Consider the following 24169-nt stretch of genomic DNA (forward strand, 5'->3'; position numbering starts at 1 on the left):
GCCCTGATGGATGACAGGAAATGCTTAATCTAACAAACGCTTGCTCCCAGAAATCGGCTGTAACACTAGCGAAGGAGAGAAAGGGAGACCAAGATACAAATTCAGTTTAGCTGTTCAAAATTTGTAGCTTGAGACTCATATTTACTATAACAGTGTATAATTTTTAAGCACAAATTATGCCTCACAATGTGAATGAAACGCAGCTCTATTTGTTGCCAGTGGGGGTGGCAAGCACTAATGTCACACGTGAAGTGACAAGTATTATGATCTTAAGGACAAATCTGCCCCTAGCAATGCTCATGTTCCCAGGTGCTGTATTGCCTGCCTTAACTCTGGCCTCTCATTCTCCTGACCACTTGGTCTGGATTCCTGCACCTCGATCTCTCATTCTGTGGTTGGCTGGCTTTGCTATTGGACCTCTTACATTCTGGAACCAGTGTTTGTTACTTCATATTCCAAATTTGACTAAAACTCTTGGAGCTTTACCTTTGGACAACTTGACGTATAACATCTCCAGCCCAAACTCTCGCCTATCCTTCAACTCAGATCAGATACCTGCCGCAAGATGATCCGTAAGACACAAAGAAGAACTCAGTGAAGTAAGATAGCTCCACCTGGCCACCAAAAAAATTAAAATATGTAAAGAAGAGCAGAGCCTGTGAAAGGGGCAATAAGATCCTGAAGGAGAGAAGGTAAAACTGGGAGGTCAGATGCCCACATTTCTTATTAAGCTAGATGCACATTTCATGGCACATTCATTCAACACTAGCCAGAGGGATGATTTCCAGTTCCAAAACAATGGAAAAAGTTGATATGAATAACACAATTTTGTCTATGCCAATTTTTTAAAACAAAGCAGCAGTATCTGTCCAAATCTATATGTGTTTTACATTATGTTCCAGCATGAGTGTCTTAGTAGAAATTCCATTTGAAATGTGAAATTATTTATGCTACTGACACAAATTCAAAACATCCACCATGTACACATTCTCCACTGCAATGAATTTTTAAACACATTTATTATCACAGAATCGCTGCCGAGAAGAGAGGCCACAATTGCAGCTAAGCGTGATCCTCTTCATGACATTTCCAAGGATATTCCCCTAGCAGCAACTGAGGGCCTGTGAGCAGTTCAGATACCCTAAAGAGACTTGTTCTCAGCCATAGAAACGAGAGGGACTCTGTAGCTCAAGGCTAAGAGCAGCTTGCTTCACCTCTGTCTGCTTCAAAGGTTTCCAGGATAATAGTTTAAATGAAAAGGAAATATACCAGTATTTGAACACTAGGAAAAGATTCTAGAATTAAAAGCTGTGACTTCTGTTTCCAAATCATCACGAAAAATCATAAGACATCAGATATCCCATGTTATATGCGATCTCTACATAGCCTAATGAAATCTCTTCTTGCCGGGTGTTGGGAGTCACCCTCTTGCCACAACGATAAAATTTCATATTCCCATGTCTGAGGATCTAGCATACATCAGGGTAGTCTCTCTCTACAGCTCCCTCTACAGTAAGGGACAAGCTGTTGTACCTTGTATCTCCAACCACTAAGCGAAAGACCCGGTGGGCAACTGTTGTGGTGCCACATGTTAAGCAAGTGCTTGGGACACCTGCATCCCATATTGAGTCCCAGCTCCTCCACTTCTAATGCAACTTCCTGGGAGGCAGCAGATGGTGGCTCAAGTACTCGGGCCCCCTTCAAGTATGTGGGAGACCTGATGGAGCTCATGGCCCCAGGCGTCAGCCTGGCCAAGCCCTTACCATTGCAGGCATTTGAGGAGCGAACCAGCAGATGGAAGTCATATCTCTCTCTCTCTCTTCTTCTCCCTCTCCCTTTCTGTCTCTCTCTTGTGGATGAAAATAAATTAACATGAAAAAGAAGAAAAAGGCCCAGTTTGTGGGGGCCTCTTTGGCAGCTGATGTCAAGCCAGCTGATGATCAAGTGGAGCAATATTCTTAAATCCAATATATGCTGTTTCAAAAATCCAGTGTTCCAGAACAGAAGAGAGCTCTGTGCAAAACCCTTTTGGTCCATAGGCTCAGCAGATCCAAGGAGCTGGGGGCACAGACGTAACTAAGTCTCTGACAAAGCCCATTAGAAGAGTCTCAATGCAACTCCAAGTAAGGATCTAGTAAGGACCATGTTTTCTGCATCATAAAATTTCCTGATTTGAGAACCTATGCCTGAGTCGTAGCTTGACGGTTAGTGGGGAGTCCTGGAGTGGGCATCACCCTTTGCATGATTCCATCTTGGGCCAAAGCATCTGAGTCTTTGCAGCCTGCTTCCCTGCAAACACAGTGTACCCCAGGGAAGGTCTGACTGGCTGGGCTGCTCTCTGAAGCCAACGCAAGCCCTGAAGACATTGACTGAGCAATCTACTTGCTGATCACACTCCACACAACTAGACAGCAAATCTGTCTTTGAAGGAAGATCTGGGAAAACACCTCCATGTATTAATGCATTTCTCTTGATTAACATGCTTTTTGGTTATGAAATGTTGTTCTTATTGCTCATAATAGTCCTTGTTCTAAAATCTCAAGTAACACACATCCTCCTACTTGATATTGTCCTACAGGATGCCAAAATTCTGTTCAATTCTTTTCCAGTCAGTGTGATGTTGGTGCTCATTTGAACGAACATAGCTGTTCCATCCATGTTATTCTGCTCAGCCACCACAACAGAATACCACATAAGTCTGGCTTAAATAGAAAGTTATTCTCTTACATTTTGAAGGCTACAAGTTCAAGATCAAGACACCAGCATATGTGGTTTCTGGTGAAGCCTCTCTTGCTCACTTACAGATGACCATCTTCTTGATATGTGCTCACATAGCCTTACCAGCAGGTATGTTGTGAGAGAGAGGGACAGACAGAGGCTGACTTGTTCTCCTTTTTTTTTTTTTTATTTGACAGGCAGAGTTAGACAGTGAGAAGGAGAGACAGAGAGAAAGGTCTTTCTTCTGTTGGTTCACCCCGCAAATAGCTGCTACGGCCGGAGCTATGCCGATCCGAAGCCAGGAGCCAGATACTTCTCCTGGTCTCCCAAGGGGTGCAGGGCCCAAGCACTTGGGCCATCCTCCACTGCACTCCCGGGCCACAGCAGAGAGCTGGCCTGGAAGAGGGGCAACCGGAACTAGAACCCGGCACCTATATGGTATGTGAGCACCACATACCATATAGCGGAGGATTAACCAAGTGAGCCACGGTGCCGGCCCCCTGACTTGTTCTTCTAAGAACACAGTTCTATTGGATAAGGCCCACACTTCTATGGCCTTTTTTAACCTTAATTATCTCCCTGAAGATCCTATCTCCATATACAGTCACAGTGGGGTTAGAGTTCCAGCATAAACATTTTGGAGGAACAAAAATTTGCCCACAGCACCAGTTTTCTTATGATTAATTTTACGTGCTACATCCTCCTTTGCTTTCTATTTTTAATGTTTATTCATTTTTATTTGAAGTCAGAGTTATAGAAAGAGAGAAAGAAACAGAGAAAAGACAGAGAAAGAGAGATCTTCCATTAGCTGGTTCACTCCCCAGATAGCCACAACAGCCAAGTCTGGGCCAGGTCAAAGCCAGGAACCAGGAGCTTCATCTGAGTCTCCCATGTGTGTGGCAGGGGCCCAAACACTGGGTCATCTTTAGCTGCTTTTCCTAGGCCATCAGCAGAGAGCTGGCTCAGAAGGGAAACAGCTCCGGCACGAGCCAACCCCGGCATTGCAGGCAGTGGCTCTTCACACTATGCCACAACGCCAGCACCTGCCTTTCTATTTTTAACCTAGCTTTTCTTCATGTTTAAAGTATATCTCTTATAAATAAACAGCATTTATATAGTCTTTCTGTTTCCTTGTGCATAATCTCTTTGCTTTAATTGAAATGTTTTGTACATTTTCACTTATTATAATTATTGATCTGTTGAACCAAGTCTATCATATTGCTTGGTGTTTTTCTATTCATCTCGCTTTTGTTTCTTTTTCTTCCACACTCCCTCTTGTTAGATTGGATAGTTTGTTGGATTTTTTATTTTTAGCATTGCTAAAGCGATCACCTTTGTTGGTTTTATTTGATTGGGGTTATTTTTAGCTTATCACAATCTAAGTTCAAATTGTACAACTTCACATACACTGCAAGAAACCTACAACAGTACACTTCCATCTTGCCCAGGTTTTGTGCTATTATCATATATTTTAATTATACACATATTTTGAATCCCACAATATATGTTGTTAGCTTTGCCTTAAACTAAAAATTACTTTTTTAAAAAGATTTTTTTATTTTACTTGAAAGTCAGAGTTACACAGAGAGAGAGAAGGAGAGGCAGAGAGAGAGAGAGAGAGAGAGAGAGAGATGTCTTCCATTATCTGTTTCACTCCTGAACTGGCTTCAATGGCAAGAGTTGTGTCAGTCCAAAGCCAGGAGCCAGGAGCCAGGAGCTTCTTCTAGGTCTCCCACATGTGTGCAGAGGCACAAGGAGTTTGGGCCATCTTCTACTGCTTTCCCAGGCCACAGCAGAGAGCTGGATTGGAAGTGGAGCAGCTGGGACTCGAACCAGCACCCATAGGGGATGCTGGCATGGCAGGCAGCGGCTTTACCCACTACACCACAGCGCCGGCCCCTAAAAATTACTTTTTTAAGAAATAATGAAATGAGAGGGAGAGAGAGAGTACTCTATATTCACCCACGTGTTTACATTTCTGATGCTTGTGTCACTGCATAAACTCAAGTCTCCTCTTGGTGTCATTTTTTTTCAGGCTGAAGAATTTCCTAAAATATTTATTATAATATGAATTTGCTACAAATAACTTTTCTTAGCTTTAGCTTGGCCAAAATATTACTATCAAAACTTCACATGTGAAGGGTATTTTTCCCATATGTAGAATTCCAAAGTGACAATTTATTTTTCGTTCTCAGCACTTTTAAGAATCATTCCATTTTCTTTTTTTCTTGAATTTTTTAACTTAAGAAGTCAATAAAATTCCTATCACAGTTCTCCTTTGTATATGCTTTCTATTTCTTTAGCTACTTTAAATTTTCTCCTTTCCTCATTTGGTTTTGGAAATTTGATTATTATATGTATGCCTTATGTGATTTTATTTGTGTTTATTTTGCTTGGGGGTTGTTGCATTTCTTGAACCCATGAGTTTATTCCTCACAAATATGGCAAATGTGTAGCTATCAAGTATTTGTGTACCCTGGATGCTTTTTTTCTTTTCCTTTTGCAAGTCAATTTACACACATGATCCTACTTGATTTTGTCTGATGAGGTATGAAAGTTCCGTTCATTTATTTTCTAGTCAGCATTTTGTTGATACTTCATGTTGAACAGTTTGTTTTGCCCAGTTTCCTACTTCACTGAACATTCATCTGCAGTGTCTAATGTGGCAAGACCGTCCAGTGACTTCTCTATTTCACCTATTGTATCTCAGTTTCTCATGCCTAGTTGGTTCATTTTTGTTCTTCCAGTCCTCTGTTGAGATTTTCTTCTGTTGTACCCGTTTTCCTTCTGATCCTCGAGCAGATGAAGGATCTTCGAGACCTTGTGGAAAAATTGAACTAAATGACAGTGCTCATTTTCTGGGGAGCTTCCGAGGCCCCTGATGCTTAGCACTGTTGTTTTGAAGTCTGTTTCTTGTGATTGCATCATGCCCATCATTTCTATTTCTGTCTCTACTGGCTGACTTTTCTCCTGCTTGTGAGTTGCAGGTTCCTGCGTTTTCACATATCTGATGATTTTTTAACTGATATTGTGTTGCAGGCTGTACGCCCCTTGAAATGTAACTCTGAGATGGGGATTATCATGTAGTGCTGTGGGAGTGTAAGGTCAGACAGCAACTTGCCCACCTGCTCCGCAGTGTGGATGGATGATTGACGGCTCCAGTTGAACTGAGGTCGACAGCTCCAGCAAACCAGGTGCCTACTTGGGTTGACAGCCCCAGCCAAATCACTCTTGACAGTTCTTTGCCTAACCATGGGGGTCAATGATTGAAAGCTCTAAACAATTCACATTCGACAGCCACTGCCAACCCCACTCATATGACAACCTGGCCAGGCCCACATGACAACTCCCTTGCCATACACGATCCAAACTTACTTCCTTTTACATGCACCAGCCAAGCCCCATTTTTTTTTTTTTTTTTTTGACAGGCAGAGTGGACAGTGAGAGAGAGAGAGACAGAGAGAAAGGTCTTCCTTTGCCATTGGTTCACCCTCCAATGGCTGCCGCGGCCGGCGCACTGCGGCCGGCGCACCGCGCTGATCCGATGGCAGGAGCCAGGAGCCAGGTGCTTTTCCTGGTCTCCCATAGGGTGCAGGGCCCAAGCACCTGGGCCATCCTCCACTGCACTCCCTGGCCACAGCAGAGGGCTGGCCTGGAAGAGGGGCAACCGGGACAGAATCTGGCGCCCCGACCGGGACTAGAACCCAGTGTGGCCCCATTTTCTGTACATAATGCAAGCCCACCTCCCATGCACCAGCAAGCCCCTGTCCCTTTCCAAGTAGTCAAAACCAGAGTTCCACAATGTTGTGAACTTGCAGCCAGGGCTAGCTAGAAATATCCAATATGGCTGCAGGATGCGCTCTTCCCCCTCCACCATTACCTTTAGGTCATTATAATGTGATTATAATAAAATTACCATGGAGCACGCCCACTCCCATCATGACACTTCCAATACTTCCTTAAAACAGAAAAAAAAAAAAGGGCAGCACTCAAGCCCCCACGCCTAACTCTGCCCCTTCTGAACAGTAAATTAGGTTACATGCTGGACATCTGCCCTGGTATAAACGGAAGGCCTAACCTTACTGACGTACCTTTTTCCTTTGTCAGAGCTTTCTCCTTTGTGGGGGGCTTTTTCACTGTTGGGAGCTTTTCCTTGGAGAGGGATTTTTATTTGTTTGGGGAGTTCTTGCATTTTTATGTGTCTATTCAACTCACATCTTTGTGGTTGAACTTGAACTTCTGTTTTGCTCCAGATAAATCCTGCTCTTCGGTACATGTTTACACCTCTACCTTTGAATTCTTTCACACATGGAGGGAAGAACCTGAAATAAGACTAGCCAGGAGCTCCCAGCACCCGCAGCCCACAGCAGTAGAACCTTTATTAGAGGTTACCTTGGAATCAACAGCAAAAAGGTGAGGAAGACAGTAAGAGTGGATAGAAGGAGGAGTTGAGCTGCAATGTAGTCCCAGAGAAAGTACCAGAATACCCTGCCATAAGCTCTGGTGTTGAAGCAGCTCTTCAGAGATTTGCCAACTTGAAGTGAAGGAATCCACCTTTACACCCGCATGTCAATCATTATCAGGTAGAGTGCAGGCTACCCTGGAAAGGAGAAGTTACGGGGACAAGGCAAGTGTTTCCACAACAGCAAATCTTCAAACAGTCTGACGATGGAGGGCTGCCTTCCAGAAACAGTCGCAGCAACTGGGGACATGAGACCTTTATTTTAATTTGTGCAGTACACGCAATGTTTTCCACGGCTTGTATGCTGGACATTATGAATACAACTTTATCTACTATAAGGATTCTGTTGTCTTTCTGTCAAGAATATTTAAATGTGCTTTGTCAGACAACTAATTGACTTGCAAATCACCCTTGCCCTTTTGAAGCGTATTTTTAAGTTCTGTTTTGAAGAGTCTATGGACGTGGTTCTCAACTGGGGACAATTTTTTTTTTTTTTTAATTTTCACAATTGGAGACTGCCAGTGGTACTTAGTGGGTAGAGAACAGGGATAATACTAAACATCCTGTAGTGCATAGTACAGACCCCTCTGCAACAAAGAATTATCAGGTCCAAAATACCAATGGTGCCAAATGAGAACTCAAAAGTCCTGATCCACAGTAGCTTTTCTTCTAGGGATTATTATGTCCTATTTGTAAGCCATGACATTCTGCTTGAGACAATGGAATGCCCAAAGTGTTCAATATGGTCTTTCTGCTCTGGATGGTCAGAACTTTAATATCTTCTCATCTTGTGAAACAGCCAGGAGTTCAGGGGAGTTGTTCCTTGCTTGACCATGCACAGGCTCATTCAGGGAAACAGTAGTTTAATATTTAGTGAGATGAACCCTTTCACAGATTTCTGGAGCTTTTTTTCTATACAGATGCTGCATCCCCAGCACTGCCCCCAAAGCCCAGCAACATCAGCCTCCCCACGCTGCTATCGCTGTCACTTCAGCAAGACTGGTGTGCTCAATTTGTCTCCACTTCTCTACACATCAGTTCAGGAACTGCCTCAGTCAGAGAGAAAGCAATTGCAAGTCTCACCAAGGTTGTTCCTTCTTTCTTAGATCGCATGCCCATGCTGCTAACATTTGAGAGCAGAGGAAGGTCATTCCAACCCCCGACACTTCACCAGCAGCAGAAGCAAAAATCTCTTACAATTAGGTTTCAGTGAATTCACTTCTTCCTCTCTCTTCCTTCTCCACCCTCACTTCCCCTTTACCCTTCCAGATTGTCTGCGTATCTATATGTGTTTTACACACACATAAATCAAACATTGGTAAATCTCTGTAAACATTAAAAATCTACTCTTATCATTAAATACACTTTGTTCATTCCCAATTTCCTAAATAGCACTCTGAAAAACACCTTCAACTAGTGAAAAATGTTTAATTATCCCCTTAATATTTTGCATTTTGTTTAGAAAGTAGCTCCTCCATCGTGGAGCCTGCCTGATTTCCCAAAACTGAAAGAGGACTTAGCATTAAACACTCACTTGCATTGACTTTTGTTTGAACGTAAGATTTGTTATACACTCAAAATGTATCCTCCACAAGCTCCTGCAAGAGCCATTTTTACTGTCTAGGAAATATATTCACATGGATGGCCATGCCTTCCCCTACTTGCCTATGATAAATAATTGTTTAAATGGTGATGCCAGCAACTTCATCACCTGTAGGCTCATAAGATTGTTCACTTGAACTCCTGATATTCTCTGAAACCATAACACTTAATGTGATAGACTTAATTTTACATATATCTCTGAACCTCCAGTTAGCCACTTTCACAGATTTAATCCAAGTTCCTTTTCTCTTGAACAATTTTGCACTGCCTAGAATACAACATTTTGTCAAATTGCTTACTCTTTTTTAAAAAATATTTATTTATTTGAAAGTCAGAGTTACACAGAGAGAGGAGAGGCAGAGAGAGAGAGAGAGGTCTTCCATCTGCTGGCTCACTCCCAAACTGGCCACAGTGGTCGGAGCTGTGCTGACCCAAAGCCAGGAGCCAGGAGCTTCCTCTGGGTCTTCTCACATGGGTGCAGGGGCCCAAAGACTTGGGCCATCTTCTACTGCTTTCCCAGGCCATAGCAGAGAGCTGGATTGGAAGCGGAGTAGCCAAGACTAGAAACTGGCGCCCATATGGGATGCTGGCACCGCAGGAGACAGCTTTACCCGCTACACCACAGTGCCGGCCCCAAATTTCTTACTCTTGTCTACATACAGAATGTGCACCAGCCTTAGTCACATCACGATTTTAAGTTATTGTGAATTGGGCATTCTACACTCTCGAAGTTTTACTTACATCTTCTAAAAATCATCACCTTTTGGACTGTTTCATTTTCTTTTTATTTCCATAACCGCATTTGGTTGATATCCTCTGGGGGGACCACATTTTACAGAGAAATGGAATCGATCACTGAGAATAAGTCAGTGAATATCTGAAAGTAAAAACAAAAGAAGCCGCATGGCTGCGGGAATGTCTGGACATGGCAGCTGCTTGTCTTTCCTTCTGCCTGAGCATCCACTCTGTGGGTGCAGAGGCTGAGGTTTGATGTATGTCACTACTAACATTACAGCGTTCGGTGGGCTCTCGGGGCTATCCATGACGAGCTGAAACAGTGAATACCAAATACTGAAATTCCACAGTTGTACATCCTGTTCATCACTTAATGTTAGATTGTGAACATTTCCCTGAGTCATTATAGTCATTATGTATTTGTTTGGCAACTTGCCTAAAGACTTTAAAAGAGTCCATTACAGATATGCCATGTGTTAACCATTCCCCTACTCTTGGGATATTTCCATTACTCGATTCTTTCTAATTCAGTATTCTCATTTGCAAAAATGAGATAATAAGCAAAACATTCTACCCCTACCACCCCAAAGATGACAGTAGACAGTCCAAGATAGAAAGGCCTTAAAGAAAGGCTAGTTTTATAGATAGATAGTTTCACACTTTCAGAACATGTGACAGCTCGCAATATAATGCATTCTCCCATCTGAAAACTAAGTTAGTATGTATCTGCATTTAAATAAATAATAGATTGAGTTTCTTAATGAATTAACCCATGGAGGGAAAATGAAATAGGCAATAGGTAAGAAATCAAGACTAAGGCAATGGGAGAGATGAGACAAGCTTAGAGGAGCACTTTGGGGCATTTTTCTCCAACCCCAGGGTGGGTACAGCCTCAACAAGCGGCACTCTTCAGGCATCACACAATATGATTTTGAATGGTCACTCTGCAACTCAGGGGAGTCAGTGAGTGGGTGTTGTAAAGCCTGGTTGTAGGTCAACCTGTGCACAGATTGATGTAGCTCTGGACAAATGGCCTCTCTTCGTTAGGTAAGGGGCTCTAAGTCCCCTTCAGCTTTAGTAAATCCCCTACAGCTCATGAGTGTCCTGCCCCAGCTGTTACAGGTCTCTGTCTCAGTAGACAGCATGAAGGATAGTTGAAAGCAGTTTGATGAGTTCGACCTAAATGGATAAATCACATGTGTGTTCTTGAAAGAATATGCATAATTTTCACTTCTGGCTGAATATCTGTTACAAGAAAATAGGAGAATAAAATGATTTCATTACTACAAGGGTTTTTTTTTTTATTAATATTAGAGCTTGTGTTTACAGTTCCCACTTATCTAGATTATACTGCCCAAAGTTCCTAGGGAGAGATGAAATCTTACTTCTTAAAAGCCAAGGACAGTATTAACAAGGCAGTAAAGGAATGACAGGTGTGGGTTGCTTTTTAACAGTCACTCTATGTGGGTGTCACTTCCACACCAATGACTGCGTCAGAAGAGAAGGGGACTGGCAGGTTATTCATCTGTCAAGTTGTTCAGCACAAACTTCTGTATATTTGTTTCCCTAAACTCAATTATGCTACAGGCTCATATTATATTGAATTACACATTTCACAATATTCGAAATGGCTCATTTGTTCTGGGAATTACAAGCCTCTAATTGTATCACAAAAATGCTGACAACCAGCAGAATGGTAATGAAACACGGCACACCACCAGCAGTGGTCTCAAGAATGCAAAGCAACAGGGCATGTTTAAACATTGCTGCAGTGCCAGTCAAGTGCAAAATATATGGAAACCAATGCTGTTAGGTGTAATAATGATTTGGATTTATGCCACTCACTCTGCCAGAGAATTTTACTGCGAACCATAGAACCCATGGGTTAGCTTCCCATCTCATGGTGTAACTAGCATTCTTTACAAGGCACCACTTTCAAATAGCCATTTCGCCCCTGGCATTAGATTGCTTAGGAAACAGCAGTGACTCCCCATCATGAATGCTGTGATGTGTCCCGAGTTTCTTCTCAGAACTCAAGGATTTATCACTCTGGTGCGGAGACTTCTGCTAATAGACGTTCCTTTGCTGTCATCTTCTCTCAAGTCACCCCCAAACTAAGAGAATTCCTTCACTCTGGGAGTAAGAAGGTCGTGTCCCAGCTCCGCAACTCCTGTGGAGCTGGCTGAGTTCTTTACTGAGTCTGTGTCAGTATCAGCTTTGCTTCTGCCCATCCTCGATTTCTTCCCTTCCACAGGGGTCCCTCTGGTCTCTGCTAACCTTCCTGCATGCTAGTCTCCACCACAGAGCGTGCTGGACTCTCTTGTCTATTTTTCATCAAATTCAAACTGCTCACCTGGCTCTCAAGTTCCCTAAAATCCAGTCCTACCCTCTCCAAGTGCAGATAGCCAATAACGCCTGACTCCTCACTCTGCCCATCCATGCTAGATGCATTTCTGCTACTGTGTCTTTTCCTTCTCCTCCAACATGAGAGGTTTTGTGTTTTTTTTTTAATCTAAATGTTCATTTGCAACAAGATGGAGGAATTTGGAAAACATCATGCTGAGTGAATTAAGCCAGTCCCAAAGGGACAAATATCATATGTTCTCCCTGATTAGCGACAACTAACTGAGCACCAAAGGGGAAACTTGTTGAAGTGAAATGGACACTATGAGAAACAGTGACTTGATCAGCTCTTGTCCTGACGGTTGATGTACAATGCAATACTTTATCCATTTTAGTATTTTTTTTGTTCTAGTAACATTGGTTGAACTCTGTAATTAACACACAATTATTCTTAGGTGTTTAAATTTTAACTGAAAAGTGATCCCTGTTAGGAATTTGGAAAACATTATGTTGAGTGAAATAAGCCAATCCCAAAGGGACAAATACCACTTGTTCTCCTTGATAGGTGACAACTAACTGAGCACCAAAAAGGAAACCTGTTAAAGTGAAATGATCACTATGAGAAACAGTGACTTGATCAGCCCTCACCCTGACTGTTGATGAGCAGCTTAATATGTTATCCCTCTTAGTATTTTTTTGTTTGTTCTACTTAATACTTTTGGTTGAATACTGTAATCGATACACAATTCTTCTTAAGTGCTGAAACTTAACTGAAAAGTGATCACTGTTAAATATAAGAGTGGGAATAAGAGAGGGAAGAGATGTGCAATTCGGGACATGCTCAAGCTGACTTACCTCAAACGGTAGAGTTAGAAACATACCAGGGGATTCGAATTCAATCCCATCGAGGTGGCATGTACCAATGCCATCTCACTAGTCCCAGTGATCAATTTCTGTTCACAATTGATCGTAATGATAGGACTAAGAACCAAAGGGATCACATAAACAAGAATAGTGTCTGCAAATACTAGCTGATAGAATCAAAAAGGGAGAGAATGATCCAACATGGGAAGTGAGATACACAGTAGACCCATAGAATGGCAGATGTCCTAACAGCACTCTGGCCTCATAATCAGCCCTTAAGGCATGCAGATCCGGCTGAAATGCCCATGAGAGTATTTCAAGCATGGAAAGCCAAGACACTCTGGGGGAAAAAAAAAAACTAAATGAAAGATCTCCATGAGTGAGATCCCAGTGGAAAGAATGGGTCATCAAAGAAGGAGGTACCTTTCTCTGAAGGGAGGAGAGAACTTCCACTCTGACCATGGCCTTGTCTAAATATGATCAGAGTCAGTGAACTCAGGGGGCTTCCATAGCCTTGGCAGCTCATGACAAGAGCCTAGGGTGATTACTGATGCCATAAACAAGAGCGTCAATTTGTTAAGTCAACAACAGGAGTCACTGTGCACTTACTCCTCATGTAGGATCTTTGTCCTTAGTGTGCTGTATGTACATTGAGATTTAATGCTATAACGAGTACTCAAACAGTATTTTTCACTTTATGTTTCTGTGTGGGAGCAAACTGTTGAAATCTTTACTTAATGTATGCTAAACTGATCTTGTGTATATAAAGAGAATCGAAAATGAATCTTGATGTGAATGGAAGGGGAGAGGGAGTGGATAAGGGGAGGGTTGCGGGTTGGAGGACATTATGGGGGGGAAGCCATTGTAATCCATATTCTGTACTTTGGAAATTTATATTCATTAAATAAAAGTTAAAAAAAATAAGAACAATTAATAAGAAAAGGCAGCTCAGAGGTCTTTCAGAGATTTACGAAGATGAGAATGGAACCAACATGTAAAGGTGGCAGCCTATGTCGACAGAAGAAGAACTATCATCACATCCACTTTTCTCAGGGTAACTCAGTGCCACGGAATATCACAATGATAGTCTGTGACCCAGGCCTGAGTTTCAAAAAGCAGAATGAGAGCAAAGGAAAGAAGATGATAATACCCTGGAGGAGATGAGAAAGCAACTCTACACAGGCAACAATATCAGCTCCACACTTACCAAAGCATGTCACATCCCATCAACATATATAAAACATTATATATTATATATTAATATTATATATATAATCCTGGCAAGTTTTCCTTTTCTGCTGTCTGATAATGGAGGCACTTTTTATGTTGGGATAGGGAGAGGCATAGAGAAAAAAAGATTGCTTGGTGTTTTTACATCTGCTTGGTTCTCAATACCTCATTGAGTTCAGAGGCCAAGTCATCTGACTTGGCCAAGATTATAAGGTCAATAATGGCAAATCTTCCAGTTTCAATGGCAGCAGAATTTGTAGTACATCATCCACTGACACAGAATAACACTTCTACTGTGATGGTCCCATTGGAGACAATAATTCAAATTAAAATATTCAATCTATAATAGTGACATTTCAGGCAACTTGCAGAATTGTAATTCATATTAAACAAATGCAAATCCTTCATAATCCTTTTTAAAAACATTTAAAATGGACTTTTCCCCCAAGAATTCCAAGTATTCAAAGTCAACGAATATAATTCAAAATCTTATCTTAATTACACTTTTTTATTTTCATTCCTTGAGGTAATCTTTCCTAGGGTCTAGAAACATTTAGCACAGGGTTGAGCTAGCACAGAAGGAGTACTCAAAGTTACGTTTATCCAATGAGAATCCTACCAATAAGTGACTGAACAATCTCATAGCAGACCCCATTTATTTAAGCCAACAAAACAAAAGCAGCTAACACTTATTAAAATATTTAGTCTATTGTGGAGTTGATAAATTTAATTTTTGAATAGAGTCATTAATTCCCGTTTTAAACTCAGTAAGTTGTATTAAGGATTACTATCCATGGCAATTTATAATGAGAAGAAACAGTCCAGTAAAAAGACCTCATCAATAGAATTAAACAATTTTATTTTTTCTTTTAGGACTTATTATCTATTTGAAAGGCAGAGTTACAGAGAGAGAAGGAGAGACGGAGAAAAAGAGAGATTTTCTATCCGCTGATTCACTCTCCAAATGGCTGCAATGACCGGTGCTGGACCAGGCCGAAGCCAGGAACCAGGAGCTTCCTCCAGTCTCCTGGGCCATCTTCCACTGCTTTCCCAGGCACATTAGCAGGGAGCTGGGTCAGAAGTGGAGCAGCCAGGACTTGAACCAGCACCCAAATGGGATGCCAGCAAGGATGCCCATGGCTTAATCCACTGTGCCACAGCACCAGCCACAAACAATTTTCACAATAGAAGTATTCAGGATGTGGCACTCAGAAACTCACTGTATTAAAATGCCTAGAGGATACTGACAAATATACTATATATCTGGATTTCCTGAATGCAGGTGCCTGGGTTTACCACAGACCTACTTAAAGGCTCAACAAGGTTAGAACTCTGCATCTTCAGATAAATCTGCTGAAGAGCCTAGCTTGAGCTATATTACAAATCCCCAAACCCGAGAGAGTCCTTCTTCTGGCTTGTTCAGATCTTTCCTGTCCTAAGAGCTCTGGAAATTCGTATTTCAATGCATCATCAGAACTCATAAAAATAATAAATTCTATTCCTTTTTGATAAATAAACAATTACTCAAAAATTAAGCCATTGTCTGGGTTGCAAACAAAATATTAGAGTCATTGTTAATTATTTTAAGTACTAATAAAAACAGGAAGGCACATAAGGAAAAGGAAAGAAATTATCTCCAATTTTGTTCACAGTTATTTACTCATTAGTGGCCACATGGCTTGCATTCCTGTTGAGAATTACACAAGTATTTGGAACACTCAGTCATTAATAAACTTATAAATAAATTTATAAATATATATATATATATTTATATATAAATATAAATAAATTTATAAAATTCTAATCAGCAAAAAAGATTTTTTATAACATTGGATTCAATTTGCCTGTTTAGTCTGCTCTATTCAGCAAGTAAACATCCTTTAGCTCTTTGAAAACTTGTAGAAGAGACAAAGAAATCCCTACGAAAAATTACAAGATTGCAAAATTCATTGCCTCTCTCTAAATTTTGCTGCTAATCATATGTGAATTCTCAACAGAGAGAATCTTTTTCTCTCTCTCTCTGCAACTCTGTCTCTCAAATTAATTGGTTAATAAGACAATGAGGTAAAAGCATATCTTTTTCTAGAATCATTGTAGACTCATTGTGTATGTAGCTAAGAATGCTATGAAGACTTCCATCAAACCCTCAGAGGAACAGAGCACCTTGGTACTGTCAACACGACATGAAAGCAATACAATTTCCTTGAGTACAGGATTTCCAACTAAAATATAGCATAGCTGCTTAAATTTGAATTCTGAATAAACAGTGAATAACTGTTTAGCATAGGATATCCAAAATGTGTCTGGGGACATATGCTAAAATTTATGTGGTATTTGTCTCAAATTTACACCTGACTAGGAATCCTATATTTATTTTTGCTTGCCAAAACTGGCATGTCTCTTTAAGGGTATACTCCGTACAAACAGGAGACAAACAGGTGCAGCCCTGAGTGTAATTAATTAAAAAAAAAAAAAACTAGACTCCTAGTCCAATGTTGATTGCAAATAATGTACCAAGGAAGATACCAAGGAGCTGAGGATGGGGTTAGAATCTTGGCCTTATGAAAGAGGTTCTTAGTGTCTAAAAATTATTCTAAAAATTATTCACTTATTATGTAAGCGAGTGAGAATATCAAGAAGCTAATGACACTGAAATATTTTATTACTACATCTCCCAAGAGAAGGGAGCATGCCACTCAGTACAGGGCCATGTGGAGGTCAGGACCAGAAGCAGGAATGAGGTAAAAGTCTAAGCCAGACCCTTTGCTGTGTTTTCCATGAGAAAATAGGTAGCAGGACAAGCAGCTTCACATTGGAGAGTTTGAATAACTTCAGTAGGACTGGGGCTGTGGGAATGGTTTCTAGTGCCTAGGACCTGACCAGGGATGACTTAGGGAAGGTGGAATATTGGCTTTGTGTGTGCGAGTACAATAAGAAGATGGCTGGGATTGCATAGAGAAGTCATGTTCAGAGCCAGCCTTTTGCTACCTGTAAAAATTGTCTAGCCCTAGAAGGGGCAGTCTTTCCCTTCATCCTGTGGTCTGTAAGATTTTTTTTCTTTTGGACAGCAGAGTTAGACAGTGAGAGAGAGAGAGACAGAGAGAAAGGTCTTCCTGTTTTCTGTAGGTTCACTCCCCAAGTGGCCACTGCGGCTGGCGCATTGCGGCCGGCACGCTGCACCGATCCGAAGCCAGGAGCCAGGTGCTTCCTCCTGGTCTCCCATGCAGGTGCAGGGCCCAGGCACTTGGGCCATTCTCCACTGCACTCCTGGGCCACAGCAGAGAGCTGGACTGGAAGAGGAGCAACCAGGACAGAATCTGGCGCCCCGACCGGGACTAGAACCCAGGGTGCCGGCGCAGCAAGCGGAGGATTAGCCTAGTAAGCCGCGGCGCCGGCCGGTCTGTAAGATTTTTAAAGTGTCAACACATCACAAGATATAGAAGATTAAACAAATGATTGATGCCTGAGCCTCAGGCTCCTCACAAACTCAATTAGAAGTGCCATATAATCCAGAAATCCCATTTCTGAGTATTTATCCAAAAGAACTGAAATCAAGATAGCTGTACTCCCATGTTCATTGCAGCATTATCCACAATAATTAAGGTATAGAGTCAACTCAATTGTCTATAGCAAATGATGAGATGAAGAAAATGTGGTGGTATATGGATCCAATGGAATATAATTCAACCTGAAGAATGAAGAAGACCCTGTCATTTATGACAGAATGGATAAACTTCAAGGACGTTATGCTATGTGAAATAAGCCACCCACAGGAAGACAATGATTCCATGTATGTGAAGGACAAAAAACAGTCAAACTTACAGAAACAGAGAGTAGAATAGTGACAAGAGGCAGTGGAGAAGAGAAAGGGGGAAATTATTTTTCAATAGATTTAAAGCAGCAGTTATGCAAGGTGTTTAACTTCTAGACACTAATGCACAACATAGTGCCTACAGTTAACAGTACTACCCTGTGCATTAAAAAAAAAAAAAGTGTTTGTATCAGACAGAAGCAAGATGGCCACTGAGTAAAACCCTCCACAACCACTTCCCCACAGAGATGCCAAGGTGCACAGCTATTCACACAGTAAGTCACCTTCATAAGAACTGGAGAAGCCAGGTGAGAAACTGCAGCATCCCATCTTATTATAAGAAAAGTAACCGTGAATAAAGCAAGAAATCTGTGCCCAGGTCACAGTTCCAAAGAGTGTGGCATGCAGAGAGGAAAGCAACTTGAAATCCTGTGTCAGGCCCCTAAATAGAAATCAGTCAGACTGACCCACACTTTATGCCTGTGAAGTGAATATTTGAGCCTGCATCAAGAAAAAAGAATGAAGAATGAAAGAGCAAAGAAAACAAAGAAAGGAAGGAAGGAAATAACAGGGGAAGGGAGGGAGGGAGGGAGGAAGGAAAAAAGATCTTAAACAACCTATTTGCACCTGTACCTCAGGGAACTAGTAAAACAAGAACAAACAAAATCCAAGTTGGTAGAAGGAAAGAAATAATAAAACTCAGAGTACAAAAAAGGACATAGAGACTAAAAAATAATAATAATCACATATCAGTGAAGTGAAGAAGTGGTTCTTTAAAAAGATAAACAAAATGGTAAATCACCAGCTAGACTAACCAAGAAAAAATAGAGGATTTTAAATACATAGAATCAGAAATGAAAATGGAGATATTGTGGCTGGCACCACAGAAACACAAAGGATTGGTACAGATTATTATGAGCAACTATATGGCAGCAAATTTGATAACCTAGAGGAAATAGGCAAATTGTTGGACACACACACCTTATCAGGATTGAATCATAAGGGAAATAGGACACGAAAGCAGACCAATAATGAGAAATGAGATTGAATCAGTAATTTAAAAAAATCTTCCATCAATAAAAGGCCAGGACCAGACTGCTTCACTGCTAGATTCTATATTCCATCAAACTTTTAAAGAATTAGCAGCAAACCTTCTTAAATTATTTCAAAATAGAGAAAAGAAAGGAATTCGCCTGAATTCATTCTGTGAGTCCAGCATTTACCTTACCAATTAGACACAAACACACACACACACTCACACACACACACATACACACAAGCTATAGGCCAATATCCTTCATGAACATAGATGCAATAATGCTCAACAAAATACTAGTAAGTCAAATTCAACAGCACATGAAAAGGCTCATTAAACATGATCAAAATTCATGTGACCATCTAAATAGATGCAGAAAAAGCATTTGATAACATTTCAACATCCTTTTGTGATAAAAGCTCTGAACCAAATTAGGTATAGAAGGAACATACCTCAACATAATAAAGGCCATACATAACAAGCCAAACGCTAATGTCATATTGAGTGGGAAAAAGCTGGCAGCTTTCTTTATGGGATCTTGAACATGACCCTACTTTTACCACTTTTATTCAACATAGTGCTAGAAGTTCTAGCTAGAGCAATTAATAATGAGAAATAAATAACTGGCATTCAGACTAAGAAGGAGGAAGTCAAATTGCCACTGTTTGCAGATGACATGATCTCGTTTGTAGAAAACTTCAAAGACTCAATCAAAAAGCTGTTAGAAAAAACAAATTCAACAGTGTTGCATGATAAAACATCAATATACAAAAATAAATAGATTGTTGTACACCAATAGTGAATCATTTGTAAAAGAAATCAAGAAAGCCATTTCCAATGGCTACAAAAAGTGAAATACTGGCCGGTGCCGTGGCTCAATAGGCTAATCCTCCACCTGTGGCACTGGCACACCAGGTTCTAGTCCCAGTCAGGGCACGGGTTCTGTCCTGGTTGCTCCTTTTCCAGTCCAGCTCTCTGTTGTGGCCCAGGAGCACAGTGGAGGATGGCCCACGTCCTTGGGCCCTGCACTCACAAGGGAGACCAGGAGAAGCACCTGGCTCCCGGCTTCTGATCGAAGTGGTGCGCCAGCTGCAGCGGCCATTGGAGGGTGAACCAACAGTAAAGGAAGACCTTTCTCTCTGTCTCTCTCTTTCTCACTGTCCACTCTGCCTGTCAAAAAAAAAAAAAAAAGTGAAATACCTGGGAATAAATTTAATCAAAAAGCTTAAAAATCTCTACAATAAAAAAGATGAACCACTAATGAAAGAAATTGAAGAGGGCATGAAAAAATGGAAGGACATCCTGTGTTCATAGATGGGAGGAATCAATTTTGCTAAAATTAGCATGTACCCTCATCATCAGTTTTTCACAGAACTAGAAGAATCACTACTAAATTTGTATGGAATCACAAAAGACCCTGAACAGCCATAGCAATCTTGAACAAAAAAAAAAAAGAAAGAAAAGAAAGAAAGAAAGCAGGATGCATGACACTACCTAACTTTAAAATACATTACAATGCTACAGCAATTCAAACATATGATACCGGCATAAAAATAGAGCCATAGACCAAAGGAATAGAACCGAAACTCTGGAAGTAATCCCACACATCTACAGCCAACAAATATTTGACAAAAGTGTTGAGAATATGCATTGGAAAAAGAATAGGTATCTTAATAAAATCTGCTGAGAAATTTTTATATCCACATGGATAAGAATTAAACCAGACTGCTGTCTTTCATCATGTACAAAAATCAACACAAAATAAATTACAGGCCTAAATATGAGACCAAAAATTATGAAACTATTAGAAGCAAACAGGTAAAACACTTCAGGACATTGGAATGGACAAAGATTTTCTAGAGCAGTCCCCCAAAACACTGGAAATCAAAGCAAATGGAATTTCATGAAACTAAAGAGATTTTTGCATTTGAAAATAAACACTCAACAGAGAGAAGAGACTGTTTAAAGAGTGGGAAAAAATATTTGCAAACCAAACATCTGGTAAGGGGTTAATGTCCAGAATATATAAAGAAATCAAACATCTCAATAACCAAAAACAAATAAATTATTCAATTAAAATGGGCAATAAACCTAAACAGACACTTTCCAAAGGAAGATGTACAAATGACCAACAGGTAAATGAAAAATGCTCAACATCACTAATCATCAGTGAGATGCGAATCAAAACCAAAATGAGATATCACATTCCGGTAAGATTTCTTATTATCAAAAAGACAAAAAAAAAAAAAAAAAAACTCAAAAAAAAAGTGTTGGCAAGGATATGGAGAAAATGGAACCAATCCTTGCACACTGTTGGTGGGGTTTAAATTAGTATAGCCATTCTGAAAAACAGCATGCAGGTTTCTCAGAAAACTAAAAATAGGGCTATTATGTGATACAGTATTCCCTCCTGGGTATCAATCCAAAGGAAATGAAATCCATATGTTGAAGAGACAGCTGGAGGCCAGCGCTGTAGCTCACTTGGTTAATCTCCACTTGCAGTGCCGGCATCCCATATGGGCACTGGGTTCTAGTCCCAGTTGCTCCTCTTCCACTCCAGCTCTCTACTGTGGCCCAGAAGGGCAGTGGAGGATGGACCAAGTGCTTGGGCCCTGCACCCCCATGGGAGACCAGGAAGAAATACCTGGCTCCTGGCTTCAGATCGGCATAGTTCCAACCATCGTGGCCATTTGGGGGGTGAACCAACGGAAGGAAGACCTTTGTCTCTCTCTCTCACTGTCTAACTCTATCTGTCAAATAAATTAAAAAAAAAAAAAAAGAAGAAGAGACAGCTGCACTCTCATGTGTATTGCAGCACTTGTCACAATAGCCAAGAAATAGAGCCAGAATTCTACCCACTAATGAAAGGCTAAAGGAAATTATATGTATATGCAATATATATTACTTTATATAGTATATATATATAATTATATATGTATACGATGGAATATTTGCCATAAAAAGGGTAAAATCTTCTCATTTACAATGGCACGGATGGAACTTGAGGTCAATATGTTAAGTGAAATGAGCTGAATACAGAAAAACAGATATCGTCTGTCCCCACTCATATGTTCAATCTAAAGGCTAGGTGATCTCAGAGAAGGGAAAAATATAGTGCTGGTTACTAGAGACTGGAGAGGGAAGTATTGAAGGAGAGATGGGAAAAAGTTGCTTGACACAGGTTATAGCTAGGTAGTAATAAGAAATTCTGCATAAGGTGATTATAGAGAATGTTAATATACTGTAAATTTTTTTCTATAAAAAAGTATAAGACAGAATTTTGGGTGTTTTCACTGTAAAGAAATGTAAAATGTAAAAGGACAAATATATTTATGCTGGTTGGACGGGTAATGAAATTAAACATAGTACCCCATGAAAATGTGTAATTTTATATAGTTGTTAAATTTTTACCAGAAAAAATAATTTTAAAATATAGATCTCTGGGACTGTGGCACTGTGAGCTGAGCTGCCACCTGCAATGCCAGTGTCCCTTATTGGAGCACCAATTCAAGTCTCAGATGCTCAGCTTCCAATCCAGCTCCCTGGGGAGGCAGCAGAAGATGGCTCAGTACGTGGGTCCCTGTCACTCACTTGGGAGACCCATATGGAGTTCCTAGCTCCTAGCTTCAACCTGGACCTACCCAGGACATGGCTGCTGTCATTTGGGGAATAAATCAGTAGATCCAAGATATTCTCTCTCCCTCTCCCTCTCCCTATATCATTCTGTCCTTTGTATAAATTCATAAAAATATTTGGGGGGCCAGCATGGTGGCATAGTAGGTGAAGTCCCCACCTGCAAAGCCAGCATCCCATACAGGCACCAGTCCCGTCTGTTCCACTTCGGATCTGAGCTCCCTGCTAAAGCACCTGGAGAAATAGCAGAGGATGGCCCAAATCTTTGGGCGCCTGCACCCATGTGGAAGACCCAGAGGAAGCTTCTGGCTCCTGACTTTAGCTAGGCCTAGCTCCAGCCATTGTGGCCATTTAGGGAGTGAACTAGCCTATAGATCTCTCTCACTCTGTCTCTGTCTCTCTCTGTCCCTCTCTGTCTCTGTGTGTGTGTGTGTGTGTGTGTCTTTCCCTCTTTCTCTGTCACTCTTTCAACTAAATAAAATAAATATTTTTTAAATATCTTTTTAGACAAGAACATAAATCTCAAGTAAAGGGTTTTTAACAATAGGGGGAGGTGCGATAGGAAAGTTTAAAGTTAATATAATTTTTACCTTGACTGTGGTGGGGGCTCCCCAGATTTGTAAATATATTCAAAGCCATCAACTTGTATAAATTAGATATGTGCAGTTTTTATATATCAGTTACACCTCTGTAAAGCATTTGGCCCAGGGGCTAAGACACCAATGACGATGCCCACATCCTGTATCAGAGTGTCTGAGATCCACTGCAGGCTTGGGCACCTGACTCCAGCTTCCTGCTAATGTTCTCACAAGGAGGCAATGGTGATGGCTCAAGTGTCTTGGTCTCTGCAACCCACGTGGGAGACCTGAACTGAGTTGCCAGATCCTGGCTTTGGTCCAGCCAGTCCTGGTTGTGGCAGGGATTTAGTGTCTGGGGAGTGAATTAACAGATGGGAGCTTAGTCTCTCTCTCTCTCTCTCTCTCTCTCTCTCTCTCTCTCTCTCTCTCTCCATCTCTCTCTCTCTCTCCTACTCCCTCCCCTCTCCCTCTCTCTCTCCCTCTCCATCGCTCTGTCCTCCTCCCCCTCCTCTTCCTCCTCCCTCTCCCTCTCTATAGGGGAGAGAGAAAAAATTATAGGAAAATACTGGCATTGTCTCTCCGAGGGAAGACTAATCAGTAGAATCTTGGAAAAAAAGAGCAGGTTATTCAAAGGAGCCTGCCTTAACAGCATCATTATACACAAAGAGGAGACAGTGTGAGTACAGCAGGGTGGTGAGAGGCAAGCATGTCCCATCAAGAAAATGGGCCTGAATGGAAACCAGCAAGACATACGCCTGTAGAACATGACAAGTGTGCAGAGTATTATTAGAGCAGGTGTCTGAAGTCAAATGGGGCCAGGGCTGTGGCATAGAAGGTAAAACCACCACCTGCAGTGCCTGCATCCTATATGGGCTGCTCCACTTCCAATCCAGCTCTCTGCTATGGCCGGAGAAAGCAGTGGAAAATAGCCCAAGTGCTTGGGCCCCTGCATCCTCATGGAAGACCCAGAAGAAGCTCCTGGCTCCTGATTTGTGACCATTTGGGGAGTGACAGTAGGTGGAAGACCTCTCTCTCTCTCTCTTTCTCTCTCTCTCTCTCTGCCTCTGCCTCTCTGTTGCCCTGCCTTTCAAGCAAATAAATAAATATTTTTTTAAAAAAAAAAAAGCTAAGTCAGAGAAGGCCTATCAGAAGAGGAG

At 41.2% G+C, this 24169-nt stretch overlaps 1 long non-coding RNA gene across 3 annotated transcripts in view; it reads left to right on the forward strand.

Moving 5' to 3' along the window:
• The first annotated feature begins 326 nt into the window (after positions 1-326).
• The window catches only part of LOC103350002 (uncharacterized), a 43553-nt gene continuing 19710 nt past the window's right edge, over positions 327-24169 (forward strand). For 2 of the 3 annotated variants that reach the window (XR_011390087.1, XR_011390086.1), the window contains exons 1-3: positions 327-692; positions 5758-5912; positions 6972-7131. This is a non-coding gene — a long non-coding RNA (uncharacterized lncRNA). Of the gene's footprint in view, positions 693-5757; positions 5913-6971; positions 9158-24169 lie in introns of those variants that run through there. The other variant, XR_007923811.2, reaches the window with a different exon arrangement.

Source organism: Oryctolagus cuniculus, chromosome 7, assembly GCF_964237555.1.
Source record: "Oryctolagus cuniculus chromosome 7, mOryCun1.1, whole genome shotgun sequence".
In the NCBI taxonomy this organism is placed as follows: Eukaryota; Metazoa; Chordata; class Mammalia; order Lagomorpha; family Leporidae; genus Oryctolagus; species Oryctolagus cuniculus.